General features: G+C 48.7%; 1 protein-coding gene across 1 annotated transcript in view; it reads left to right on the top strand.

The window, feature by feature from the left end:
- LOC147666286 (transcription elongation factor SPT6-like) overlaps positions 1-23,161 on the top strand; it is a gene marked incomplete at its 5' end in the record, with an annotated part of 590,122 nt that overhangs the window by 454,422 nt on the left and 112,539 nt on the right. The window lies entirely within an intron of this gene.

The raw sequence follows: 23,161 nt of genomic DNA on the forward strand, positions 1-23,161 counted from the left end.
TTCTAGGATGTGCTGCTGCGAGGAGCAGCAAAGTTGGAGATTACATTGTGCCCACCCCTTCCATTTCTGTGATTTTTTGAAACATTGCAGCGCAGGCACCTCTATCGCCCTTTACTGCCTTTGGTGCCAGGACTAGAGGAACCGGCCATGGAGCTATTTCTGACGCCGGCGTCGGTGAAGTTGGCGCTGTCGCAAATTGAGAAGTAGTATAGACCCCCGGACTCTGATCCAGCATTCTTAAGAACAGATCCTGTCCCGGATTCTGTCATTGTGACTGCGGCCAAGAAGCAGCACTCTACTGCCCCTTCGTCAACGGTCCCTCTCGACAAGGAGAGCCGCAAATGGATTCGGCAGGAAGGAAAGTCTGCAGTACAGCTGCAACCTCGATGAAAGCGGCGAGTTCATCTGCGCTCTTGTGTCGGTATGACTGTTCCTTGTGGGAGTCCCTGCAGCAGTTCATTGAGCTCCTTCTGAGGGACACGAGAGAAGACTTTCAGGATATATTGAATGATGGTCTCAAATCAGGTCATCAGTTCGGCGGCAGACGCCTGTCTCCTGGCTGCTCATGGGTACTGCCATGGCATAAACTTGAGACTCCACTCCTGGTTGCGCCTGACATCTCTTAAAACAGAAGCGCAACAGTGGATTGCTAACTTGCCCTTTTCTGGATCTACCCTCTTGGGGACTCATGCGGGCGAGGAGATGTCCCGCTTGAAGGCAGAAGTGGAAATACTAAAAGCTGTCAGTTTGGAGAAACTGAAGGAACAACAAAAGTCCTTCCGCCCCCTCCAGAGGCGTTACTCTTCCCAGAGAAATCAGCGAGGGCAAGGCCGCCAGGCTGGCAACAGCGATTCAGAAAAGGGGGAAGGGTATACTCAGATGTGAGTCCCTTGCTCATTGCACCATCAGGATTCAAGCAAGCCGGGCCGATGACGGCTGTAATACCAGAAACCGGTCCCCGGAAGCTTGTTTCCTTCCCAGCAAAAGAATTGGCTTGGTAGTTTGGTTTGCCCTGTTACCATGATGCACTGGAACAGGGACAGACTAATTTGCATGTAGCCAGGTTCTGAGCTGGGATGGTGCAGTGAGCTAAACAAGCACTGGCGTTGCCAATAGGTCTCGCAGTAGGAAAGTTGGAGCTATTGGTTTTGTAAATGACAAAGCCCTTTATGTTTTTAAAATGAATAAAAAATAAAAGGCATTGTTATTTGCAATGGTAATGGCTCCAACTTTCCTACTGCGAGACCTATTGTTATGTTATGTTACTAAGTTTTTTGAGCGCACAGCTGCCCCAGCAAAGGGGCGTCCCGGCGCTATGACTGGAAAAGCAACACAACAAGCAGAACAGAAAAGATCAGAAAATATTAATAAGGCAGGGGAAAGAGATGCGTTTTAACAGCCTTCCTAAAAACCAGAAGATCTTCCAAGGCTCGAATGTGCACAGGGAGCGCGTTCCAAAGCTTGGCAGCCAATACAGTGAAAGAACGACCACCTAGTCTACTTTTTTTAAAGCGCGGAACAAGTGCTAGGTTTTGACTAGCAGAGCGAAGACTACGACATGGCGTATACAGGGTCAAAAGATGCTGAAGGATGGAAGGGGTGTTGGTTTTAAGAATTTTAAATGCGAAACACATCGTCTTAAATTCTATACGCCTGATTACTGGCAACGTGAGTGGTGTAGCGTGTGTGAGTGGCGTTGCGTGTGTGATTGGTGTTGCGTGTGTGATTGGTGTTGCGTGTGTGATTGGAGTTGCGTGTGTGATTGGCGTTGCGTGTGTGATTGGCGTTGCGTGTGTGATTGGCGTTGCGTGTGTGAGTGGCGTTGCCTGTGTGAGTGTTGTTCCGTGTGTGATTTGTGTTGCGTGTGTGAGTGGCGTTGCATGTGTGAGTGGCGTTGCATGTGTGAGTGGCGTTGCATGTGTGAGTGGCGTTGCATGTGTGAGTTGTGTTGTGTGAGTGAGTTGCGTTGCTTTGAGTGATTTGCGTTGCTTTGAGTGATTTGCGTTGCTTTGAGTGAGTGGCGTTGCGTGTGTGAGTGGCGTTGCGTGTGTGAGTGGCGTTGCGTGTGTGAGTGGCGTTGCGTGGGTGAGTGGCGTTGCGTGGGTGAGTGGCGTTGCGTGTGTGAGTGGCGTTGCGTGTGTGAGTGGCGTTGCGTGTGTGAGTGGCGTTGCGTGTGTGAGTGGCAAGTTGGAAGTTCGGTGGTATTATATTTACATAAGGCAGAGTGAAGTTCCATCCTAATTCTGGCATATAAACATATATTCCCAGCATAGGTTTTATTTGAAATGCAGTGCTACGATGAATGAGCGCCAGGTCTGCTGGTGTTTCGAAAACACTGGCTGATTGAGTCTTGGTGTCAAAAACAACTGTGTAAGATGCTAATAATTTAATTCACTTGTGGTGGGTGCTGCACAGATGATGAGACAACAACAAATACACGTCTGCGAAGAATAAAGCTCTCGAAAGACCCTGAAAAGAGAGGCGGCCCTGAGTCAGCTTCTTCAGCACAGCAAAGGACAGTTGACTTCCCCACACTGGCAGATCTTCAGGCACCGCCGACTAAGGGGTCATTCAGCTGCTGCTGCAGGATTATACGAAAGACCTCACTGCCTGCTTCAGAATACTACCAGGGAGCCCTTGGACTCGGATCTCTCTTTGGAGAAATCAAAGGCACAAACTGATCACGGTGAAACATCCTTGGCGAGCACGAGAACAAGCTGAAATGGAGTCAGAGGCCTTGGGGAAAACAAGCTCTTGGCATTGCTAAGATTAGGGGGGGGAGGAGAAATGCGGCTCGGGAGCAAATGGTAACGAGCGCGTGAATGGGAAGAGCCGTGGGAGGTGGGAGGGGAAGTCGGAAAGTGCGATGTGCAGACGGGGGGCGGGGTGTGGAGCCTTTGAAGTGTGTGTGGCTTTCATGTGGAGTTCTGGGTGTGGGTGCAGCCTGCGTGAGGTGGTGGTTGGTGTGGTTGATGCATAGATACCGGCCTCTATCTGGTTGGTAGGTGTGCGGGCAGGTGCAGGTGTCCTGAAATCGTATGTGGCCGTGTCCCTGCCTACCTACTCTAGAAATCGGAATGGCCCGAGGGTGGGGGAGTGTGGGCCTGGAGGGGTTTGCCGGTGATGGGCAGATGAGTCACTGCTGTGGATGAGCTGTGCCAGCGTCCCGGAGATAAGCATTAACCCTTCACTGCCCAGGGCTGCACGAGGAGGATACTGCCAGTGGCGGGAGGCTTGCTTTGGGGCTGGAAGTTTGTCAGTTCATGGAAGCCAGGAAGGCCTGTATGCTGTTAGATTTGCGGTTCACGAATCTCTGAATATTTTGTCCGCCACGCTGTAAAATACCGATATGGCTCTTACAGACAAGAAATGGTTCGGTTACTCTAGCCCACTTTTTCTTTCAAACGCACTGCTGTTTTGTTTTGACCATTATACTTATCTGCGTCACGAGTCAATGCAAGTGTCTCACTTCCCGGAGATGATCTTATTCTGTGAGATAAAAAGTACAACTCGCCTCTCAGGCACACCCTCTGTGTGTAGATGTTAGAGCTCCTACTTGTTGGAGGAGTTAATTGTCAAATCAAACTGCACTATCACCGATGTTCTGCGCACGTACTTACAAGAAAACACAATAGAATAATATATTGGGTGTGGGGAAAAAGCGAAGAGTAAAACTTAATTTTTTTAGAAACAAATAGAAATTCGGTGACGGTCCTTTCAGCATCAGCTGCTGCCTGTGCCTGTGGACCTTGAAATGAATGGCGGCGTTGTCGATCATTTGTTAGACATGTAAGTTACTACCGTGTTTACAGCGAGAGTCGATAGGGGCTTTGTGAGTTCTAACTTTTCACTTAATCGATATTTTTGTATACATCCTCGCCTTCCCTTTTCTGGTTATACGATGTTCACGGAATACCGTTTCTGACCGACTCAATTGTGATGCATTTGACAAAACACTCAACAGCCGCTTCTAAAGCTTCAGTGGCGATGTTTTTTTAAAAAGTTTTGTGTACATAGTTTGGAGGAATAGGAATACGCACTGCTGACTAAACCATGTTTATGTGGAAGCCACAAATGGGGTTAGTGGAAGGTGGTAGAAAGGTGCGGAGTCACGAAGGGTAGAGTGAGCCATGAGAATTATTCAGTACCGGCCCAAACATTTATTTACAATTGCAACTCATGAATAACAATATCTTTTGTAGTTTACATGTATATGTAACAATGGGTACATACCTCACTCACCTACGTGTAACTAGTGGCCTACAGCTAAAATATGGCTCGCTGTACCAAAAGCATTAATAACCAGCTACCTTACATAAAATAGAAAACTGTGACCCATATACAACAGATACATCTACCTCCAACCATTTACCGATGCAACCCTATGACCGAAGATGACGCGGCAAGATGCGAAAGTCCAGAGCCTGGTGGGGGGGTGGGGGGGCGGGAATGCAAGCAAGGGGAGGAGAAGTGTGGCAAGCGGCAGGCGGATTAGGGAGATGTCATCTGGCCTCGCAATGCTGCCAAATGGCCGGAGGAAAGCCGGATGGGGGCGGGAGAGCCTGGTGGGGGGGGGGGGGGGAGGGGGGGGGGCGGGACTAGCACCGATGTTCTGCGCACGTACTTACAAGAAAACACAATAGAATAATGTATCGGGTGTCGGGAAAAAAGCGAAGAGTAAAACTTTATTTTTTTAGAAACAAATAGAAATTCGGTGACGGTCCCTTCAGCATCAGCTGCTGTCTGTGCCTGTGGACCTTGAAATGAATGGCGGCGTTGTCGATCATTTGTTAGACATGTAAATTACTACCCTGTTTACAGCGAGAGTCGCATGCGGCTAGGCGGTGGAGTAGTGAAAATGAGTGGTAATCGGTGCCGTTCACCGAAGAAAAAAGTAAAGTTTACAGGTTTTATTTTCCATGGCGGGAGAGCCTGGGGCGGGAATGCGAGCGAGGGGAGACAGGCAGATTACGAGGGAAGCCGGTAGGGTGTGGGAGAGCCTGGTGGGGGGGCGTGAATGCGCGAGAGGAGGCAGGCGGATTGGGAGGGAAGCCTGATGGGGGCGGGAGAGCCTAGTGGGGGGGCGTGAATGCGAGAGAGGGGAGGTGCTGGTGTGGGAGGGGGGAGTTGCTGGTGTGGGAGGAGTGCTGCTAGGGGAGGAGAAGCCTGATGCCGGATGGGGGCAGGAGGGCCTGGGAATGCGAGAGGCTGGGCTTGCATGCGATGCGCGTGCATGTACACGGGAACTGCATGAAAACCGCGGGGCTGAAAGCCCTTTGGTTTCACAATGTTTTCGCCACTTCGATAGGTCACGAGACCTAAAAACGGTGATGGATCAAGCCCTGATCTGTTGACTGGGTAGGAGTATTCTGCTTTATTCAGAAACTCTGTCCATCACCACCCCCTTTTCTGAATCGGCTGGCAACAGCAGCAGCAACAGCAATACCAGCGCCAGCCGTTCCAGAAACGATAAAGGGGCAGAGGCGGCCAGCAGACTTCCTCTGTGAATAAGGGCCCGACTGGGTCTAAGCCCTGAGGAGTTACTTCGCCCTCGTCCGTTACCCACTCCGGTGGGGGGGGGGAAGCATACAGAATTACTTGGCAGAGTGGAGAAAAATTACTCAGGACTAGTGGGTGCTGAATCTTGTTTGCAATGGATACCGTCTTCGCTTTGTCAGCCCTCCTCCAGCTATTCCATCGGTTCGATGGCAATACCAGCTGTTCGATCTTCAAGCGGAGGCCGATACCCTGTTAAGAAAAAGAGCGATAGAAGACGTCCCTCTGTCTAAAAGGGGAAAGGGTCTATAGTCAAAGTTCATGTGGTACGCAAAAAGGACAAAAACAAGTTCAGGCCTATTCTGGATTTGCGACAAGCAAACAAATGGATTCGCAGAGAGAAATTTCCCATGCTGTACTTGCACCAGATTTATCCTCAGCTGCACCGAGGCGACTGGCTTTGCGCAATAGATCTGCAGGATGCGTACTTCCACGTGCCCATGTGCCCATTGCACGGAAACACCGGAAGTTCCTGCGCTTCCTGGTCGGCACCAATCACTATCAATACACTGTACTACCGTTTGGTCTGAAGTCTGCACCCAGGACTTTTTCAAAATGCATGATTTTTAAGAAGACAAAGGTCCTAAACTTTTTGATGCAAGGCAAAATAATGAGCACAGACTTAAAATAAGAACTGTGTATCTTTTTCCTCCAATGTCCAGCCGGAAAAGGGGATGTTTATTTCAAAAGGTTAAGTAAAAGAATTCAGAGTTTTAAGTGAAACAAACCACAAATTGATAACTGGGCACAAGCCTGTACCAAGTCAGAAAGGAAAAAACAATACATAGGGAAAAGTTTAACAGGCAAACAGATTGGAGCCAGAGGTGGCTTACAATACAATGTAATCTTGTGTAATCTCAAACCAACAGTGACTGCAACACATATTACAAAATAAAAAGAAGCAGTACTGTTAAAACAGTCGACGTGACGTTTCGATCCCTATCTCCAAAATTAAATTGGGATCATCTTCAGGACTATCAAATTCACTTTTGCCTGATTGTTTGTATAAAAGCCTGTGGGATTTAAACAGGAGGAGGGAAGGGAGAAAAATTATCTCAAAGGGAAATTATTATTTAAATACAGCATGTCAGTCACATTTTCGGTTAATCAGACGTTCTGTGCCATAAGGTGCAACAACATTAAGGAGACAACTGTGCAGTGTGCACAAGTGGTGGGTGACTACTTTAAAGGGCACGGGTGGGGTTGTGCTCCTTTTTTGAGTAGATGGCGGAGTTAACGACAACTTGTACTTGATCATGACATCATGCGAGCAAAAGTGAGTGAAGGTTCGACCATTGAACGCGTGGATGGTGCTCGTTGAGGTACGAAATGATGCAGGATGTGGATTTGTGAGGGTTCAGCAACCGGCGTATTTACAGTGACTAGTACGGCTGTACATGGGGGCCGGTCGGTGGTATACCGCATAGTCGTGGGAGAATGAGTGACAAGAGTACTAACCTAAGCACTAAGATGTAGTGCAATCACGACGTGAGTAAGAAGAGTCGAGCAGGAGGAGTGATCTGCAAAGGGTAGACACAAAAAACTTTTATAGTTAGCTGCTAAGCATTGATTGCGCAAGTGTTAGAAAAAGCTGTGTGATTAAATTACCTTGACCACCAAGCTAATAACTTGGGGCGGCTTCTTTCACGAAATAGCGGCGAATGCGGAAGGTAGCGTTCCTTCCCAGTCACGGAATATGCAGCCTGCAGGAGAAGAGTAGTGATTTAATGAACCGTGCCTAAGGCCAGTGAAGGTCGTGTTTGCCGATCCTAAGTGAGGAGTTACCTTTATGATTGTTCGATTACTGCAATCGTGGAAGGCTTAAGAACGGCCGCTGCGCAACGGTGCGGTCCAGTTCATTGTGATCTTGTGGGGATTAAAAGGGGGGTCAGTGGGACGGCATAACAGGGGTGAGGGGTGAGCGCGTGGATGGAATTGCTCTTACCTCGATGTGATCACGGCAAGCGGGCGTGTGGGTCCCGTCCGGTCAGCGTGGTGGCTGGTGCATACAGGCTACAGAGACGAGCATATTAAGCATGCATCTCTTGAGTCTCAAAACCGGCTGAATCATGGGCGCCATTTTGAAGTGGTGAATCGGTGGGGGATTGAGACGGCAAGGGTGGGGTTGTGAAAGGGATCACCCAGTGACATGACAGATTTAAGCTCACCGTATGTATCAAAACACATTAAAACACCAGAATTTAGCAATATATGAAACAAATCCATTTAAATTAAACAAAGTTTCTCACTGAGCATCAGCTCAAGAGCAGTCCATAAAAGTTGATAAATTATGTTTCCGTACATGTCTTTAAGAGGTTCAACGAGACAGCAAGGCAGATGAGTTCATAGCAGATTTGTAAAGTTCTTTGATTCACTGAGGTGGATTTATACCAGACTAGTCCAGTCTTCTGATGTGTTAAGCCCATCCTGTATGGAGTTGAATTGGATGAATGATTTGAGCTCTTCCTTGTTCAGCAATTGTCCCATATTGCCACCTCTGGGAGGTAGTTTCAAAACTTTAAGTACAGTCCATTTTAGGTCGTCTTCAGTGTGTTTGAACACTGTGTAGTGGTCAACCAGTGGGGCATTCAGGGTCCCGCATCGAATGCGGCTTCTGTGTTGTCCAATTCGGATCTTGACTTTTTGAGTAGTTTGCCCTATGTATACCTTCAGGCAAGGGCATTGGATCACATATATAACATTTGTGTATTGCAATTTTGTACAGTAACGTTGTTAATTGTGAAACTTTTTCCTTCAATTGTCAAGTTACAATTGTTGCAACCCCCACATTTCGAATGGCCAACAATGGGGGACAGACCCCATACAGTGTCAAGAGTGGAAGCAGATGGTGCGCAAGGGAGAGCTGCCCTGACAAGGTGGTCTTTAAGATTCTTGCTCTTTTTGAAAGCGAATAAGGGTTTATCAATAGCAAGAATGCCAGAGTTAATGATAGGCCACTGTTTGAGTATAGTTTTCCTCCGCTTATGTGAAACAGGTGAGAAAGTAGTCACACATGCAATGCGTTTCAAATCGGTTTTAGGTTTGGGGGTGAGTAAGACCTCCCTGGGACAGTACCAGGCGCGTTTAGAGGCATTTTTTACTATTTTCTTTGGATAACCACGTTCTTTCAGTTTAGATGCTAGAATCGCAGCTTCTTGAAAATAGTCATTCTTGCATGAACAGTTGCGCCTAATCCGCAAAATTGGGAATAGGGGAGTGAGTCTCGTAAGGCTCTAGGGTGATTGCTATTGTAAGCCAAGAAGGTATTCTTCTCAGTAGGCTTACGGTAAAGCTGCGTGAGTAGAAAGCCATCATTATGGAAAATTGTGAGGTCCAGAAAAGACACTGACTCATTGTTGGTGGTGATGGTGAATGTTAGCCCTAGGTAGTTGTTACTCATCCAATGAAGGAATTGGCGCAGGCAATCGACGTCCTGTTTCCAAATAATGAAAATATTGTCGATATACCTCCGCCAAAAACCTATCCCTGTGAAGAATGGATTCGAGGGATTGAGAATTACATTAGTGTCAAGTTGGTCCATGAAAAGCATGAAAAAGATTGATTCCCTTGTTGACTATACGGAGATGCTAAAACTTAGCTTTAAGAGAATGGAATTAATAATCATACAATAATACAATCTAGATCATATGATCAGAATCATGAGCTAAATACAATCCAAAGCATACGGTACAACAAATTTTATTATTAAAAGAGCAAAAGTAAAAACAATAAACATTCATATACCATCTATAAAAAAAAAAAATTCTAACAATTAATATTGACTATTGTGACCTGCACAATAACAAAAGACAGACAAAATTGTTGTCAAACATAAGAAATTGTAAATTACACTGGTACATTCAAATTAGCAATTTGTTCACATCCCTGTTTTATAACCTTAAATTTCATATAAACAAGGGAGGAAGAGACTTGAATTGTACAAAGAATTGTGCGTCGACGCGTTTCGGTGGTACTGGACACTGATATGTTCCACCTTTGTCAAGACTAAAATTTGTTGTCTGTCTGGTTACTGGGTCTGAGAGATTACCCTCTCCAAGTTCCCAGCTGGGAGCCTGATGAAACTCTTGCTTCTTACTTTCCAGGGGAAATTTTGGTAGTCGTATGTATGGACCAAAGATACTTCGTGGTGTCTGTGTGTTCAATTGGCTCAATTAAACAATGGTACTGTTCACATTAAGTTGATAGATCCTGTCTGAGTTGGCGATTTAACCGCTCCGAATACAACATAAGAGTTCTCTCCAGGTTCACAGAAGAGAGAGCTGCTCCACACTATTTGCAGGCTAGTTTGAGAGCAGCTGCTTCGCTGCCTGTGGCTGCTAGAAACTGCAGGTTGTTGCAGGGTTAAAACGCTCTGGAATCAGGCGTTGGAGATTCCCCAAGTAGTAAGTGGCAGGCCCTGGTTCCGCGGATAAATCTCTTGCAGAACCCCCGACACAGCAAGATTTATCCGCGGAACCAGGGCCTGCCACTTACTACTTGGGGAATCTCCTTTCCGATGATAACTTTACCTACTTTTTTCCAGCATCCTTCTTCTACGGCGGAGAGGTCTCTTCATTCCCTGGATGTAAGAAGGGTGTTGAAGTTCTACTTGGATAAGACCATGGACATTCGTAGGTCAGACCAATTATTTGTCAATTACAGTTCATTCAGGACTGGTCTTGCCACCTCAAAACAGTCCATCTCTAGGTGGATTGTGTCTTGTATCCAGCTATGTTACCAAAAGGCTAACAAGACCTCAGGTGGTAAAGCGGCTACAACAATGGCTCCAGGTCCACCACCACCAACAAGCAGTGACGTCTTGTCACTGCCCCCCGACCACACAACACCGGTCGGGGGGAGACTCCAGCAGTTCCTGCCAGCGTGGAAGTCCATCACCACGGACAGGTGGGTGAGGTCTCTTATCCAGTACGGGTACTGTCTAGAGCTTACGTCCATTCCACCGGACATACCGCCAAGAAGCCGTCCTATGTCCGGCGAGCACTTGACCTTGTTGCAGCAAGAAGTTCTAGTCATGCTGCAAAAAGGGGCGATAGAGCTCGTTCCATTGCAAGAGCGGGGAACAGGGGTCTACTCCCTGTATTTTTTGATCCCCAAAAAGGACGGATCCCTCAGACCGATCCTGGACCTCAGGCCCCTGAACTGGTACATCCTCTCGGAGCACTTCCATATGCTCACGTTGCAGCAGGTGCTTCCCCTGCTTCAACAGGGGGACTTCCTGGCTACGCTGGATCTGAAGGATGCCTATTTTCATATTCCCCTGCATCCTTCCCACAGGAAGTATCTCAGATTCACGATCTTAGACCAGCATTACCAGTTCAGAGTTCTGCCGTTCGGGGTCACCACGGCACCAAGGGTATTTACAAAATGCCTAGCGACTGTGGCGGCGCATCTCCGTCGCCAGCACGTCCACGTCTTTCCCTATCTGGACGACTGGCTCATTCAAGCAAGGACAGAACAGCAGTGCGTCGACCACGTGTCACGCACCATTCATCTCCTGCACGATCTGGGATTCTCTCTGAACTACCCAAAGTCCCATCTCCAGCCCGCCCACGTGCGACAGTATCTGGGCGCGACAATCGACACTCTGGCAGCCACTGCGCAGCCGAATTCAGTGAGAATCGCCAGCATCCAGGTGCTAATCCAACGATTCAGACCCCAACACTCGCTTCCAGCGAGGGTGTTCATGCAGTTGATAGGCATGATGGCCTCCTGCATCTCCATTGTCCCGCACGCGAGACTACATATGCGTCCGCTTCAGGAGTGCCTAGCACGTCAGTGGACTCAGGCTCATGGGCAACTGACAGACCTAGTGTTGGTGAGCGGTCGGGCATACAACTCTCTGCATTGGTGGAATCCACAAAACTTTTGCAAAGGCCGACCATTCCAAGAGCCTGTCCCACAGATTATCCTGACGACGGACGCCTCTCTCCAGGGATGGGGAGCGCATGTACTCCATTACACTGTGCAAGGACTATGGACACTACAGCAACGGAAGATGCACATCAATGTGTTGGAACTGATGGCAATCTTCATGGCCTTGAAGGCGTTCAAAGTACATCTGTGCAACAAAGTCGTGTTGATCCGGACGGACAACATGACGGCCATGTACTACATTCTGAAGCAGGGAGGCACACACTCTCCACAGCTGTCTCATCTGGCTCAGAGCATGTGGAAGTGGGCCATTCAGAGGAACATCTTCCTCCTTGCAGAGCATCTCCCGGGCAAGGACAATCAGATGGCGGATCTGCTCAGCAGGCACAGCCATCAGATGCACGAGTGGGAGATACATCCATCAGTACTCCAACCGTACTTCCAAAGGTGGGGTCATCCAGAGATAGACCTATTCGCCACAAAGGAGAACGCAAAATGCCAAAGCTTCGCCGCCAGGTTCCCACACCCGCAATCACAGGGCAATGCGATGTGGATGAACTGGTCAGGCAGATTTGCGTACGCTTTTCCACCAGCACCTCTGATACCGCTGGTGGCACGCAAGCTCAGGCAGCACTCGATGACGCTCATCCTGGTTGCTCCAACGTGGGCTCGCCAACCATGGTACACCACGTTTCTGGAACTCTCCGTGGTACCGCATCAAAGGCTTCATCTCACTCCCAGCCTTCTGACGCAGAGCCATGGCGACATTCAGCACCCAGATCCGCAACAGCTCAACCTGGCGATCTGGCTCCTGAAGTCCTAGAGTTTGGCTACCTCAATCTTCCTCCCGATTGCATGGACATCATTCGGGAGGCAAGGAAGCCCACTACTAGAGCTTGTTATGCGGCTAAATGGAAGAGGTTTGTCATCTACTGTGCTAACCACGATATTGACCCGCTAGATGCTTCCATTCAAAACATCATCTGTTACCTTTTTCACCTGTATCGATGCAACCTAGCGTACTCTTCCATCCGCATTCACCTGTCTGCTATGGCAGCATACCTCCAGAATAGGCGGCACCTGTCACTCTTTAAGGTCCCTGCTATCAAGGCCTTTCTGGAAGGACTCAAAAGTGTCATTCCGCCAAGGACCCCACCAGCTCCAGAATGGAACCTCAATGTGGTTCTTACGAGGCTGATGGGTCCTCCCTTTGAGCCACTGCACTCTTGTGAGCTCCAGTTTCTAACTTGGAAGGTTGCGTTCTTAGTAGCAATTACATCGCTACGGAGGGTTGGCGAGCTGCAGGCGCTCACCATCCAAGAACCTTTCTTCCAAGTACATGCTAACAGGGTGGTGCTCCGCACTAACCCTAAATTCCTACCCAAAGTGGTATCACAATTCCACATAAACCAGACGATTGAATTGCCGGTGTTTTTCCAAAACCCAGAGACGCTGGCGGAGCGCATGCTCCACACCCTTGATGTTAAGAGGGCCTTGATGTACTATGTAGACAGGACGAAAGATTTCCGCAAAACCAAACAACTTTTTGTTGCTTTTGCCACACACCACAAGGGAAACGCTATCTCCAAAGCGGGGATTGCTAGATGGATAGTAAAGTGCATTCAGATCTGTTACGCTAAAGCTAAGCGCACTCTCACTATCCCACCGAGGGCCCACTCCACCAGGAAGTTGGGGGCCTCTATGGCTTTCCTAGGTAACATTCCCTTAGAAGATATCTGTAGAGCAGCCACATGGTCTACCACACATACTTTCACTAAGCACTACTGTGTAGACGTGCATTCCAAACAGCAGGCAGCTGTTGGTCAGGCTGTTCTAAAAACGCTTTTTCAGACTGCTGCGGCTGGCACGGGCGGCCGCCGATAATGGGACTGCTATGTATTCTATGCACAGATATGAATTCAGCAGCCCACATGCCTCGAACTGCAAATGCTACTTACCAGTATGCATCTGTTCTTGGCATGTAGGGCTGCTGACATTCATATCGCCCACCCTCCTCCCCGGCGCCTGTAGCAGCTGCAGTATTCATTCATATATACACATATGCTCATAGCATGGTCATCACTCACATTCTTCACTTCATCTCTGCCAATGGCTAAAAACAATCTGGGGATGGAGGCGATGCCCATGCGCACTGTAGTCCAGGGGAGGAGCCACCTATCTCGTGATACTTCGAAGACTCTTCCAGGACAACAATGTGCAATCATCCGGACCCAACACTAGGTGGCGATCTATGCACAGATATGAATGTCAGCAGCCCTACATGCCAAGAACAGATGCATACTGGTAAGTAGCATTTGCATTTCTCCACCACTGGTTTCGTTTGTTGGGTTGGGCTTGCCATTCTATTCACAAGATTATGACTATACACAGAGATCCCCTACTACAGAAGGAGTAGTTTCTTACCTGTAACTCTAGTTCTGTAGTATGGGTATCTCTGTTATAGTCATAAGCGCCTGCCCTCCTCCCCGGTGGATGAAACGATAATGTACAGATTGCTAGAGGCCTGGCTGTATACACCTTCAAAAAGAACTGAAAGTAAAAGGCCTTTGGCTGTGCATACTGGGATACCGAGGGTCTCTGGAGAGTTCCTTAAAGGCACGGTATCCCTTTTCCAGACACATAATGGCAGCCTATGGGGCTTGTCTGTCCAACCCTTCCTCTCTATCATGATAAAGGATTTTTGTGAAGGGGAGTTTCTCTAGGTGTGAAACTTTACAAAAGGTGTCAAATGTAATATTATTTGGCTATCTTTTTAACTTCGAAATGAAGTGCTGGCCAATGTAGCCTTGTAGTTTTAGGCTGCATTATTTGTCTTTGATTTTCTCTTAAGTGTCTTTGCAGGACTGCAGAAGAAGACAACTTAAGAGACTATTTCGATTGTTCCGTGGTCCCCGCACATGGGCGGGACTATTCACAAGATTATGACGATAACAGAGATACCCCTACTAGTCAAGTCAAGTCAAGTCAATAGATTTATATAGCGCGCTACATACCCAAAGGGTCTCAAGGCACTTGAAGAAGGGTGGGGAGTTACTTGTCAAATATCCATGTTTTGAGTTGCTTTCTGAATGCTAGGTGGTTCTGAGTAAGGCGAAGGTGAGTGGGAAGTGAGTTCCAAGTTTTAGCTGTTAGGTAGGAGAAGGATCTACCTCCCATGGTGGTTTTGTTGATGCGAGGTACAGTGGCAAGGGCTTGGTTGGAGGATCGTAGCTGGCGGGAGGGGGTGTAGAAGGATAGTCGTGTGTTGAGGCATTCGGGTCCTATTTCGTAGAGTGCTTTGTGTGCGTGGGTTAGGAGCTGGAAAGTAATCCTCTTATTGACGGGGAGCCAGTGGAGGTTTTTCAGGTGATCAGAGATGTGTTCTTTACGCGGGATGTCTAATATGAGCCTGGCTGAGGCGTTCTGGATGCGTTGTAGTTTTTTCTGGAGTTTTGCGGTGATGCCGGCGTAGAGGGTGTTTCCGTAGTCCAGTCGGCTTGTGACCAGAGCGTGGGTGACTGTTTTTCTAGTTTCGGTAGGAATCCAGCGAAATGTTTTTTTGAGCATGCGAAGAATGTTGAAGCAAGATGAAGAAACGGCGTTGACTTGTCTGTTCATCGCGAGTGAGGCATCTAGGATGACGCCCAGGTTCCGTGCGTGGTCCGTCGGGATGGGTGCTTTTCCGAGGGCCTCTGGCCACCAAGAGTCGTCCCAGGCGGAGGGGGAGGTACCTAAGATGAGGACTTCTGTTTTGTCTGAGTTCAGTTTCAGACGGCTGAGCTTCATCCATTCGGCTACTTCTTTCATTCCTTCGTGTAGGTTGGTTTTGGCCGTGTTAGGGTCTCTGGTGAGTGATAGGATCAGTTGAGTGTCGTCGGCGTAGGAGATGATGTTGAGGTTATGTTGGTGTGCGATGGCCGTGAGGGGGCTCATGTAAACGCTGAAGAGGGTGGGACTGAGTGAGGATCCTTGGGGTACGCCGCAGATGACTTCAGTGGCCTCAGATTTGAATAGTGGAAGGCGGACTCTCTGCGTTCTTCCGGAGAGGAACGAGGTGATCCATTCCAGTGCATTTCCTTGGATTCCGATGTTTTTGAGGCGCTGTAGAAGGGTGCTATGGCAGACCGTGTCGAAGGCTGCGGAGAGGTCGAGGAGGATGAGGGCGACTGTGTCTCCATTGTCCAGTAAAGTTCGAATGTCGTCTGTTGCTGCGATGAGGGCGGTTTCGGTGCTGTGCTTGGCTCGGAAGCCGGATTGTGAAGAGTCGAGGGATTTGTTGGCTTCGAGGAATGCGGCGAGCTGGTTGTTGATAGCTTTCTCGATGACTTTGGCTGGGAATGGTAGGAGCGAGATAGGGCGGTAGTTTTTGAGTTCGGTGGGGTCAGCTGTGGGTTTCTTCAGGAGGGCGCTGAGTTCGGCATGCTTCCAACTTTCCGGGAAGGTTGCGGAGTTGAAGGAGCAGTTGATGACATCTCGGAGGTGTGGTGCAATAATGGAGTCTGCTTTGTTAAAGATGTGGTGAGGGCAAGGGTCTGTGGGGGATCCTGAATGGATAGAGTTCATCAGACGGATGGTGTCATCAGTGGAGATTGGCTTCCAGTCATTGAGGATGTTCAGGGGGGGTGGGGGTCCTGCGGTGGATTGGGTGGGTTGGTCTCCGGGTTGATTGTCAAAGCTGTTGTGGATGTCTGCAATTTTGTTGTGGAAGAATGAGGCTAGGGAGTCGCAGAGGGCTTGAGAGGGGGTGATGTCGTTGGAGTTGGCTGAGGGGTTGGTAAATTCCTTTACGATGTTGAATAATTCCTTGCTGTTGTGAGCGTTGTTATCTAGACGGTCCTTGAAGGCTGTTTTCTTGGCGTTTCGGATTAGTTGGTGGTGTATGCGGGTGGCGTTTTTGAAGGCGTCTTTGGTGCTGGTGGTTGGGTCTTTTTTCCAGGCCTTCTCGAGGGAGCGACAGAGTTTCTTGGATTTCTTAAGGTCATCGTTGAACCAGGAGGCCTTCTTGCTGCCTGATTTTATTTGTCGTTTTTTCAGTGGTGCTAGGGTGTCGGCGCTGTTGGATAACCATTGGGTGAGGTTAGTGGCTGCTTGGTCTGGGTTTGAGGAGTGGGCGGGGGGGTTTTGAAGAAGCGATGAGGAGATCTGGTCGATGGTGATTTTGTTCCAGTTTCTTTGCAGAGTGGGATGGTGGTGGTTGTTGGATGTGGGCTTGTTGTAGGTGAAGTGAACACAGCTGTGGTCAGTCCAAAGGAGAGCTGTGGTGTGGCTGAAGGAGACATGTTTGCTGGAGGTGAAGATAGGGTCGAGTGTGTGACCTGCGATGTGGGTGGGGGTCGTGACAAGTTGTTTAAGTCCGAGGTTTGCGAGGTTGTCCAAAAGGGTGGTGGTGTTGCGGTCGTTGTTCTTTTCAAGGTGAAAGTTGAGGTCTCCCAGAAGGATGTAGTCCTCGGAGGGGAGTGCGTGTGGAGTGATGAAGTCCGTGATGTCTTCACTAAATTGTGCGCGGGGTCCTGGTGGCCTGTAAAGGAGGGTGCCTCTGAGTGTGGTCTTGGGGTCGATGTGGATCTGGAAGTGAAGGTGTTCAGAGTTAGCAAGATTGACGTCAGAGCTGGTTGAGATGCGGATGGATTTCCTATGGACGATAGCGATGCCTCCTCCTGTGTGGCCGGTACGGTCCTTGCGAGTGATCTTATAGCCTTCCGGGATGGCAATGGTGATGTCTGGGGCTGATGAGGCATTCATCCATGTTTCTGTTAGGAAGGCGACGTCCGGAGAGATGGTGTCGAGTAGATTCCAGAGGTCGATGGCGTGTCTGTGGACCGAGCGGGTGTTGAGCAGGATGCATTTTAGGTGGTTGGTGTCAGGTCTCCGATAGGTGTTGGTGGAAGAGGAGCTGGTTTTGGTGCAGTCTAACTTGCAGGAGTTGCAGGAGAAGGGTCCATGGGTGAGTCCAGGAGCGGCTTGGACGCAGTTGGGCGAGCGGCCGGGGTTAAGGGCTAGGAGGGTGGGGGCGTCGTAAGTAATGCGGGAGGGCTGGGCATTGCGAGGGCCAGGGGGTATGGCGCTGGGCGCGGTCCAGGCGCGGACGGGCGTAGACGGGCTTACCTTTGGCGCACCTACAGAACTGGAGTTAAAGGTAAGAAACTACTCCTTGTAATTACTTTTTAGGGTCAGTGCTGGGCACAAAGATACAGCACTGGGATCTCTCCTGATAGCAGGTGAGTGATTTTGCAGAGCCAGGAGCGCGGAGCCTGGAGTCGGCGGAGGTTTGGAGGACAGTGGGAGGCCAGTTACAGCCGTGGTTTGCCGTGGTTTGCCGTGGTCCGCCGCAACGCGCCTGCCGCACCGCTGCACTGTTGCACTGTTGCATGGGGGCCCCTTCAGGCGAGAGCAGCAAGGGAAGAAAGGGGAGAGAAACAGGTTATTTAATCACTGCTATTTAATAAAGGGGTGCCGCTCATTTGCACTTTCAATTTGCTGCTGACACGGAGGTCTTATTGAGCCCAGGAGGGTTTCAAGTACTGTTTGCTTTGGGCGACGTGGTCTGGCCACTGGTGGGAGCTAGTCCGCAGTCGGCGGATTTCTGAACGCTCCCAGTGGTTCTCGAGACCCAAACGTCAGGGCGCATTACCGGGGGACTGCGAGGCCCCGCATTCAACACAGCTCACAGCTGGTGCCTCTTCCCCCGGCGGACACGCCCCTGACCTTCATTAACCTTTCGCGACACCCGCTCCGTGGGTGCCGCTCATTTGCATTTTCACCTTGCTGCTGACACGGAGGTCTTATCGAGCCCAGGAGGGTTTCAAGTACTGTTTGCTTTGGGCGACGTGGTCTGGCCACTGGTGGGAGCTAGTCCGCAGCCGGCGGATTCCTGAACGCTCCCAGTGGTTCTCGAGACCCAAACGTCAGGGCGCATTACCGGGGGACTGCGAGGCCCAGCATTCAACACAGCCCACAGCTGGTGCCTCTTCCCCCGGTGGACACGCCCCCACGCCTCTGAGCACTTAATTGACCTGGTTATCCCGCGGCGTGGGACGCACGCGGGACGAAGCACGGGGCGAAGCCCGGGCAAAGGGCGGGCCGTCTAAGGCCGTCAAAGGACGTTAAAGGACGGGGCGGGCCCAGTCCCTGATATCTCCCATACGGCAATACTGTCCGCCGAATCTGGCGTGAATATAGTGAGAATAACCCAAACACTGCAGAAGATAGCCAATACGGTCTCGGACCACCCAGTTTCTGGAGTTCCATATTACAAGCGCTACCACTTAGTGGCCAATCATGACAACACCAACAGGAAACTATAACAGTGAATACCACACATGGGACTGCTACTGGAACAATCGATCAATTTTTTAAGAGGGTTACAAACGTTCTAGAAAAGGAAATAGCGGATACAGAGAAGTGTCTCTCATTAGATTTATTAACTGGGAAACGCTCCTCTTTGGGGGCACTAACCCAAGTTACCTCCCCCGATAGGATACATCTAGATCTGGCCCAGGATATTATCCCCCCAACGGTGATAAGCTTGGAGGATGACGATATTTCTAATTCCTCTACCCATGCGTCCCTTATAAACTCTCCCTCATCCTCTTCAACCATATCTGGTCTAACAAACTCCCCTAAACTATTTTCAGTTTCCCCACCAATCATAGATCAGAAACGTAAACAATCAAAAAAAAGGAAAAGGGGGTCCCCATCTGCGACATGCCAAACAAAAATTCAAAAAAATTGTGATTCTGTTTCTCAATCCATAAGACCTATAGAGCTGACAGGACCCTCCCTTTCCGTGGAGATAAGCAATCCCACTGTAACCCCCAATTTTTCTGGACTTTCTAATCCCCCTCATTCAGAAGGCGATCTCATCAACAAATTGGAGGTTATGATGAAATCCCTCTTACTCCCTTTGTTAGAGAGAACCCGAATGATAGGTGCACACCTAGATAGGCTGGGTAGCCAAATAGAAGGGAACACTACAGCTCTGCTAGCCCTCCAAAATAGCCATGCTAAGAACTCTAGTGGCAATCACATAACGCCCATTAGCCTTCAAACCAAAGAGTCCTCGATTAGCACAATCCCTTTAACAGCACCCAGTATACAGGGGAAAAAAGCCTTATTCAAAACCAATAAACCATCAACGAGTAAGGAAAACCTGTCCCCAGCAGTTAACACCAGGGGGGGAAAACTGGAAGCAGCTCAGGCCAGAGATAAAAGGGAAGGTAACAAGAAAGGACCCACGAAAAATCCCCCATTAGCCAAAACCCCAAAACCAGTAGCTAAAGAGAGGGGCAACGATAAAGGGGGGTCACTACCTAAACACCGACCAATAGAAACAAAAAGAACAGTAGATCTTCCACCACAATCTGCCCCATACACAATTATTATGGCAGGCGCACCAGAGCTTGAAAGAGGGGCCAGAGAAGACCACTATGGCCTAAAAAATAAAACAATCCACTGGCTGGAACAGAACAGACCACTTCCTGCCCATGTCAGTGGAGAAATTCTATCTGTGAGGCGCGCGTCTTGGGTGGGATCAAGACCTAAAGATAGAGCTGGGGATGTGATAATCATAAATTTTCAAGATCACAGAGCGGTAAGGCGTATTGGAGACTGGTATGAAACAAGAGGGGGGGGGGATACTATCTCCACCCACTATGTCAGTTTCTTCTACCCAAGAGACCCAAACTCCTATCCAAAATCTATCCCAGTAAGAAATCCTCAATTGGACTGGAAAGAAGTGGGCCCCCGTTTTCCACGCCAAAGGCTGGATAATTACCACCCATATCCTCAGCTAAATAGGGGGCTTCATAGCAATAACACTCTTCCACCGTACTATGGGTTTAACGTCCCTACATTTAACCACTATTCAATGCTCTATGGGCTAAATGAAGTGGACTGACTTAGACAGCAGTGGAGAGACCCGCAAAGGCTCCCTCCTCCTGAGGCTATAAATGCACAGGACTCTATAACTTCGAAAAAGGATGTCCTTGGGAATGTCATAGAATACAAAGAGCAAGACGTTCTGGGAGACTTAATATCTATAAATGAGGATGAAATTCCCCCTGCGCGGGAGGCCGTAGATGGTCCAGTACATAGACTGTCTAGTGAAGGTAATTCCCCCATGTTGGAAATCACACTAACTGGCACATCCAGTATAGTAAGAGAGGAAGGTCAATCGATTCTAGAGACTCCCTCTCATGAAAAAGTGGATGCGATAGAAATAGCTAATATAACCAAGAGAAAAGCAAAACTGAAACTCCTCTATTGGAAAATCGCGGGGCTCCAAAAAAAATTACAGACGGGTCCCTATTAAACTATGTACAGGACTATCAGGTGATCTGCCTACAGGAGCCATGGGCAACCATGGAGTTGCATTTAACAGGGTACAAAACATTCTTCTCCTCAGCCATAGCCGTCCTGCATGGCAGAGCCAAAGGGGGACTGATGATCTACCTAGCTAACACGGTATTGGGCGTAGAGGTCACTCCTCTTGCACTAGAACCAAACTATCAGGCATTAAAATTGACATTTGAGAAGAAAAAGGTCATTATCATGGTAAATTTCTATGACAACCTAACAGAAGCCAATAGACTGCATATATTAGGGGCCCTCCGGAAGAACCTTGTAACCTTGTAACCTGGACAAAATAAAATAAACCCCACGATCCTCCAAGCATTATATGGGGGGGTGATTTCAATCAACACCCCTGCTATAGAAACAGTATTAACCTTTGTGGGGTGGTAGATGAAGAAGATGGCCAAATAACCCATTTTAATCACTCAGAAACGGGAAACTATTTGAACGAAACAATGTCTGAATTGGGTCTCCTAATACTAAATATGTCAAAACCCCCTAATGGGCAGCTGGACCCTAATTACCTGGGCAGGGGATGTGAGTCAACGATTGACTACTTATTGGCCACAGCCACATTAAGAAGCAAGGTTGGCAATTTTAGAATCCTTATAAACACCCTAAGCGACCATGCTGCTCTGACCATAGACTTGTTTTTGGACCAAGGTTTACTTCCACCCTCACTCGTAAACTCCATCCTTGCACAACATAACATATATCTTACTAAAATAAATGGTTACGCCCTAGGGTGGGGTAAGATAGACGCTGAAGAACTAACAAAAAAGGTGGTGTGTACAACTTACGAGGCGCTAGTAAAATGCTTAGATGTTAACACGGGGGAGCAGGAGGTTCTGGATAACTTTGGGGAAATCCTAGACAGCTGCTAACAAAAAAGTGTAAAGGAAATGGGGCGGGGTGAAAAGGGGGTGGTTTGACCACAATTGCACCACAGCACACAAAAATTTAAAGCGAGCACTGTCAAAAGTCCCCAGAGACCAGGATGAGATCAGGAGGCTAAGAAGAACCTACACTTTAGCATGTAGGAAAAGGAAACAGGAGTTCAAACAAGCACTATGGGACCAACTACATGAGAGTTCCCTGTCCAGAAATAGTGATATCTTTTGGACACTGGTCAAAGCCCCATTCATGTCAAATAATAATAACCAGCCATCAGTAGAGGTGGCAATTGACGGGTCGGCATGGGTCAATCACTTTTCAAACATCTTTGCTAAATCACCAGAAATCGACCCAACAGAAGAGAATGCTGGGAATGTTCAGCTCAATTCCTTCCCAATTCCAATAGAAATTGCCTTAACTGAAGTCATCAGTGCAGTGAAATCTAGCAAAAGTGGGAAAGCCCCGGGTCCGGATGGTGTACCAGTGGACTTTTTTAAGTTCAGGTTAGAACTCTGGGCCCCTATACTAAAAAGGGTCTTTGACGCCGTAATGAAGTGCGGTCTAATTAAATCCTGGACGCAATCTATTATGGTTCCCATTTTTAAAAAAGGCAACAGGGAGGACCCTTCTTGCTATCGCCCAATCTCCCTCTTGGATTCTCTGGGGAAGGTACTGGGCAGAGTGGTTCTCCAGTGACTCCAGGAATGGGCGGACGATGGCAAGGTCCTCTCGGACATTCAGTTTGGCTTCAGAGAGGGCTTTGGGACAATCGAGCAGGCCTTAAATTTGTCCTTAATTATAGGGAAATATGCCTCAGCAAAGCGGGGTAGATTATATATGGTCTACGTCGACCTCTCAGCGGCCTTCGATTGTGTCTCTCATTCGAAACTATGGACAATCCTCGCCAAAATTGTATTGTGGCATACTTATATAGCGCAACCTGTCACCACCAAGGGCATCCTGGCGCTTTGACCCGTACTCAATGGAAACAGTAGCTCAGCCTATCTGGGGAAAAGATGAGTTTTTAAAGCCTTTCTAAAAGATAGGAGATCTCCAAGGCTTCTCAAGGATATGGGCAGAGAGTTCCAGAGTTTGGCTGCCGCTACTCTGAAAGAGCGGCCCCCCATCCTCACTTTCTGAAATCGTGGAACTACCAATAACCTGGATGACGAGGAGCGTAAAGCTCTAGATGGACAATACCAGGCAAACATTCGCCGCAAAGGAATGGGGCCCAGGTCATGAATAGCCCTAAACACAATACACGCTGCTTTATAACGCACCCGTAGATGAACTGGCAGCCAATGAAGTTCTCGCAGTGCTGCCGTAGAAGAACTATGGTAGGGGCGAGAAAGGGCGAGTTTAGCAGCGATATTTTGCACCCTTTGCAACTTGCCCAGGAGTGTTACCGGGGCCTCCAGAAGTAGTGCGTTACAATAGTCAAGTCGACTTAGGATGGTACAACGCACTA

The sequence above is a fragment of the Lissotriton vulgaris genome, unplaced genomic scaffold (assembly GCF_964263255.1).
Source record: "Lissotriton vulgaris unplaced genomic scaffold, aLisVul1.2 SCAFFOLD_1495, whole genome shotgun sequence".
Taxonomy (NCBI): Eukaryota; Metazoa; Chordata; class Amphibia; order Caudata; family Salamandridae; genus Lissotriton; species Lissotriton vulgaris.